Source organism: Arachis hypogaea, chromosome 20 (assembly GCF_003086295.3).
Source record: "Arachis hypogaea cultivar Tifrunner chromosome 20, arahy.Tifrunner.gnm2.J5K5, whole genome shotgun sequence".
NCBI classification, from domain to species: Eukaryota; Viridiplantae; Streptophyta; class Magnoliopsida; order Fabales; family Fabaceae; genus Arachis; species Arachis hypogaea.
Window position 1 is genome coordinate 86,155,217 of NC_092055.1, and position 6,525 is coordinate 86,161,741.

Here is a 6,525-nt window from a genome sequence, read left to right on the forward strand (position 1 = left end):
TAGTTTAAGTTTTGGTTTTAGTATGTTTGAAAATTTTTCAAAAAAAAAAAAAAAAAACAAAAAGATTTGTTGTTAAATTTGAATTTTGCTTGCTTTAGAATTTTTATAGATTAGGAGAGTATTAAATTCTGTGTTTGTGCTTCTTTAAAAAAAAAAAAAAAAAAAGGGAATCGGCGCCCAAGCGCGCAGTGCGCGCGCGCGCGGGTGGTGCATATCACACTCCTGGTACAAAAACCAGAGAGTTGTGCCCACTTTATGCCTACTTTGTGCCAGGCGATCCACGTGTAAGCACGCATGGCGCGCGCGCGCCAATTGTCCCTGTCGCATCCGCGTCCAAGCACGCATGGCGCGCGCGCGCGGATTGTACCTGCTGCATCCGTGCTTAAGCACGCATGGCGCATATACACGGATTTGCACCCTGTTTTCCTCCTTTCTCTTTTCTCCTTCTTTCTTCTTCTCTTCTTCTTTCTTTCTATTTTTTTCTTCTTTTTCTTTTTCTTCCTCTCTAAAAAAAAAAATTTTTTTTCCTTAAAAAAAAAATTAAAAAAAATAAAAAAAATTTAAAAAAATAATAATAAAAAAATGTTTTTTTTCTTTTCTTCCGTTTTCTTTTATTGCATTTCCTTGTTTTCATTCAATGCATTTTAATTTTATTTTTGTTACTTGTTTTCCCTTTTATTTTCTAAGTTTCTTATTTTAATAATGGTGTTGGATTCTTTTACTCAATTGTTGAGAATTTCTTGGTTAATCTTGGTGCTTTGTGACTTGTTTGGTATTAATTGTAATATTTTCTCTACACACAAGATTGGTGCTTTAGTCCTTCCTAACTCATGATCCCTTGTTTTTATACTTTATCATCATTGAGTTAGGATGGGACCAAATGCTCTCATGCTTACCACTAATCTTGTTTGTGTCAATTATTGATTAAGCTTGACGCTCAATATGCTCTTCATGCTTTAACTTGTTCTTGCATCAAGTATTAATTGATATGCCCTTTGCCTATATTGCTCTCTCACTTACATGCGTAGCTAACATGTAGTGCAAACTTTACTCTTCTTTGGCATTAGCCCCCGCCTATGTTCTATTTGCTTTGATATCTTTGTTGTAGGCATAATTTTGTTTCTTTTTCTCTCCTTTTTGGTTGGCCACCAAGAAGAAAAGAAATGAAAAGCTTCAAATGGGGCAACAAACAAGTTCATCCGCACAACCTTTTGAAGGAGCTCATCAATTGTAGCAACCCGTCCACCTTGCTCTCCTTTGCATGCACCGAGGACGGTGTAAATTTCTAAGTGTGGGGAGGTCGTCCGACCGATCTCCATGGGTAACAACTTCCTTTTTCAACACCAATTTTTAATTTTTGTCTTTGTTAGATTAGTTGTTGCATTGCATGATAGATTGCATGTTAGTTAGAAATTGTACATATTTTACCACTTCTTTTTATGTTAGGACTACTTGGTTAGGGTGATGATTTCTTTTCCAAGAAACTGTTTTTAGGGCACCCTACCAATTTGAAAAAAAAAATTTTTTTTTGTGTTGAACTTGCTTGAAGAATATATTTTGGAACATGGTATTTGAGCTAAGAACACAAGCATGTAAGTTTTGAGCCTAATTGTGTGGTTACATCTTATAACCACTTATTTTCATTCTTGTGTGCATTATTCTCTTTCTATGATTGTAATCTTTGATTTGTTTGATTCTTTATGTCCATTATTCTATGTGTACATGCATTTATATGATTGAGGCCATCATTTCATTTAGCTCACTTACCCAAATAGCCTACCTTTCATCAACCATTGTTAGCCAATTTTGAGCCTATTGAATCTCTTTTGTTCTTAATGTTAGCACATCACTACCCTTAAGTGAAAAACAATAAATGTCCTTAATTTGGATCTTTGATTAGCTTAGGCTAGTGAGGGTGTGTATCAATTGGGTATGGGAAACTTGGGACATTGGTTGAGGTAAAAGTATAATTTTTATTTTTGTTAAAAATATTGGGAATTGGATACATATTCATGCACTATATGTAAAACCATATGCATTGATACGTTTGTATATACTAAAAAAAAATTGATAAAGAAAAAAAAATAGAAAAAAAAAGAGAAAAATATATAGAAAAAGAATGCAATAAAAAGGGGACAAAAATGCCCCAAATTAAAGTTCAATAAAAATCAATGCATATGGAATGTGAATTAAAAAGAATGCATGAGTATGTGAAAAAGTGGGAATCATGGGTAGCTAGGTTGTGTATCAGAATTGCATAAGTTTTTATATGTGTTTAGTGAGAGCTTAGGCTAATCAAAGATACAAATTTCAGGCTCACTTGACCATATGCATCCATACCTTGACCCTAGCCCCATTACAACCTATGAATAAGTCCTCATGATGAATGTATGCATGCATTGAATAATTGTTGATTGTTAGATGAAAAATAAATCATGGAAAGCATGAGTAGAAGAGAATTGAGTGAATTGACCCTATACACTTGAGCGACTAGAGCGGATACACTTCCGGTGAGGATTCGATACTCAATTCCTTGTTCCCGGCTTTCATGAGCTTTCTTCTTGCAAGTAAAATTGAACTTCATTTTGATATTTGAATTGGTAGAGTTTGTGAGTCGTCATATGACCTTTGCCCTACTTGATTATATATGTTCTTGGGGATTGATTTACGTTTAACCAAGTAGGTAGAAGCATTTCACATTTAGTTGCATGCATGTAGAAAGGTGCATATAGTTTATTTGCATTGAATAAATGTTCATACCCTTTTCTTGTCCTTCTTTATTCTTAGCATGAGGACATGCTTGGTTTAAGTGTGGGGAGATTTGATAAACCCCAATTTTGTGGTTTATCTTGTACTTAATTTGGGGGATTTTATCACCTTTTCTCACATTTATTCAATGAAATAGCATGGTTTTGTAATTCTCCCTTGATTTGTGCTTAATTGTGAAAACATACTTTTTAGGCCTTAAAATAGCTAAATTTAATCCACTTTAATTCCATTCGATGCCTTGATATGTTTGTTGAGTGATTTCAGGTTCAAAAGTCAAGTATTGGATGGAAGGAATGAAGAAAAAGCATGCAAAGTGGGAGAACTCATGAAGAAATGAAGAAACTGTAAAGCTATCAAGCCTGACCTCTTCGCACTCAAACGACCATAGCTTGAGCTACAAAGGTCCAAATGAGGCGGTTCCAGTTGCGTTGGAAAGCTAACATCCTGGGCTTCGAAATGGTAAAAAATTTTCCATATGTTGCTTTGCGTTCAGGGGTGCGCACGCGCACTTTACGCGCACACGCCGATGCTGTCCGTGGCCCACTTTAATGAAATCACCCCCAGCGATTTTGCAGCTCCTTTTGGGCCCAATCCAACCCATTTCTGATGCTATTGAACCCAGGAATTGAAGGAGGAATGAACCAAGTAGTCATAGTTTAGTTTTCATCATGTTTTAGGATAGAATTCTAGAGAGAGAAGCTCTCTCCTCTCTCTAGATTTTAGGGTAGTTTAGGTTAATCACTCTCAATTTTCTCTTTCAGTTCTTGTTTTGGTTTAGTTTTCCTTCTTAATTTCTTGTATTACATCTTTGCTATTTTAGTTCTACTTGTTCATTTCCTTTATTTTGTCCTCTTTTATGTTTATGAACTCTTGTTGGATTTGGATTTTTCTTTAATGAGATTTGATGTTTGATGTTCTTTTGATGTTGATTTGAGTTATTGATTTACTTTTCTTGCAATTGGTAGTTGGTAGATTTATATTTCTTGTACTTTTACTATGCTTTTCATTTGTACCCACCAAGTGTTTGACAAAATGCTTGGTTGGGCTTTAGAGTAGATTTTGAGCATTCTTGGCTTGGAAAGAGTAATTAGGCAATCTTGAGTCATGAAAACCCAACTTATGTTGGTGACCTAGAGTTGTTAGCTAATATTGTTTCCATTGACGCTAATCTTTTGCTAATTTAATTAGTGAGTTGATTAGGACTTATGGAATATTATTTTCATTGACGCTAATCTTTTGCTAGTTTAATTAGTAAGTTGGTTAGGACTTTTGGATTGAGATTAGCTAGTCTCGTTAGACTTTCTCCCTATTTGTTGGAGTTGACGTAATGAGATAAATTCTTGTTTATATTTGTGATATGATTAATTAGTCTTGTTTGACATTCTCCCGATGTGTGAGTTAACTAAATAAGATGAATTAATCATGCATGACTAGGATAGAAAGCCTATGATCTCAATCTATTACCATGAATGTCTCTTTTTATTAATTGCTTTCTTTAGTTGCTCTCTTTATTTTTCTTGTCAGTTATTTTATTGTCCTTCTTATCAATCAAAACTCCCCTTACATCCTTCATAGCCAATAAGCATACATTTCATTGTAACTCGTCGTGAGATGACCCGGAGTCTAAATACTCCGGTTAATTCTTATTTGGGGTTTGTTATTTGTGACAACTAAAATTTTTGTATGAAAGGATTATTGATTGGTTTGGAAACTATACTTCACAACGAGAATTCACTCATTTGAGGAAATTCTAAACCGTTAAGAGCTCGTTCGTCAATTACACAAGCCAAAGGTCATTCTCTTATAAGCATAAGTCCCAAAAGGATATGTAAAAGTAGTCTTTTCCTGATCCTCAGGAGCTATATGAATCTGGAAATAACCTGTGTAACCATCTAGAAAGCAATAATGTGATTTACCTGACAGGCGATTGATGACATGTCACCATGTCATGTTTTTCTATGCTTTTTCATTTGTTTTCAATAGGTTTTATGCACTTTCTTGAGCCATAAGAAAGCCAATTGGGTAGATTTTCATGTTTCCTTTGATTTAATCAACCATGTATGAATTAATACAATTTCATGAGATTTTATGCTATAATTGTCACATATTATGAAAGAATGAATATCTCATGATTTTGAGCATAGATTTGATGTGTTTGGTTGATTAATGATAGGTGAAGAAAGCTTGGAGAAATGTTGAAGCAAGAAGGAATGGCTAGGAGGAAGAGAGGACAAAAAGTTTGAGCAAAAGTTTGCCTCAAACATTAGCTCAAACTTTTGGATTAATTGAAAATGAACCAGGGAGCAAAAAGCTGGACCAAAAGTTAGCCTCAAACTTTTGTGCAAACTTTTGGGCAAAAAGCTGGAGCAAAAGTTAGCCTCAAACTTTTTGGCTAACTTTTGGCATCACAAATCAACACCCTTGAGAGCAAAAGTTTGCGCCAACGTTAGCCCCTAACTTTTTGGCTAACGTTGGCGCATGAAAAACACACCCTGGAGAGCAAAAGTTTGCGCCAACGTTAGCCTCTAACTTTTTGGCTAACGTTGGCGCCACAAGGCATGCAAGGGGTATACTTCCAACAAGAATAACTTGAGCTACAAAGCTCCAAATGAGGTGATTCAAAAAGCAATGGAAAGTAGGAATCAAGAGCTTTCTGATCATATATGGCACTGCATGGTGGACACTAAAATTGAGGGAGAAAACTGCCCCGCAATGAGCATAAACGAACATGGTGGCAACCTGCAGTGAGGCCAACTGACCTCTGCATCTTCGACGGAGTATAACTCGAGCTGTAGAGCTCCAAATGATGTGCTCCCAACGGCATTGGAAAGTAGACATCCAGGGCTTTCCAAAAATGTATAATAGTATGGGGTGGACAATACGTTTGAGCCTCCAAAACTGGCGTTTTCGATCACGTTTGAGGCAAACTTTACCTCAAATAACGTTGGGCACCAAAGCCAGCGACCCTGTCCTCTTCAAAGGAGCATAACTTGAGTTGTAGATGTCCAATTGAGGTGATTCTAATTGGGTTAGAAAGCTGACATTCAGAGCTTTCCAACCATATATAATAGTCTATAGTGGGCATAAAATTGGCAACGTTGACAAGAGGACAAAGTAGCGCCACATATATGTACTAGGGGGCCAACGTTGGAGCAAAAGTTTGACCCCTAAGTTTTGCCCCAACGTTGGTATCAGCAAGAATGGGGCAGCTGGTGTAAAAAGTTGGAGTAAAAGTTTGCCTCAAACTTTTACTCAAACTTTTACTCAAGCTTTTAAGATTCACAACCCGGTTCACATTGGTTCTCTCTCCAACTCCAAGAGCAATCAACCAAGGCCTCTATCAACCCAATTCCATCAAGAGCAAGGGCCCAATTGTCATCACTCAAAGGAACAAGAGATAGATAAAATAGGAATTTCATTTAATTGTAATTTGTTTTTAATTTCATTTTTATTTTCATTTTGTAAAGCCTATATAAGGCATCATTTTCATATTTGTTAGGGGGGGCGAGCTCCACTAGGGAGCATTAGGAATACAGAGCTCTCTCTCTTTAGTTTTCTTTTCTTTGTTTTTAAGTCTTGGGTGGAGAATTGAAGGTGTTCTGTTTCATTCTCCCTCTGAGATTTCTCTCTGTTTACTTGCTGCATAATTTGAAGGAATTGTGATTTGAATCAAAACTCTCTTTACTGCTTTCCTCTCTATTTTCTTCTGCAATTATTCTCTGTTGGATCAAGAAAGGAATTGAGATCTAGACTTGG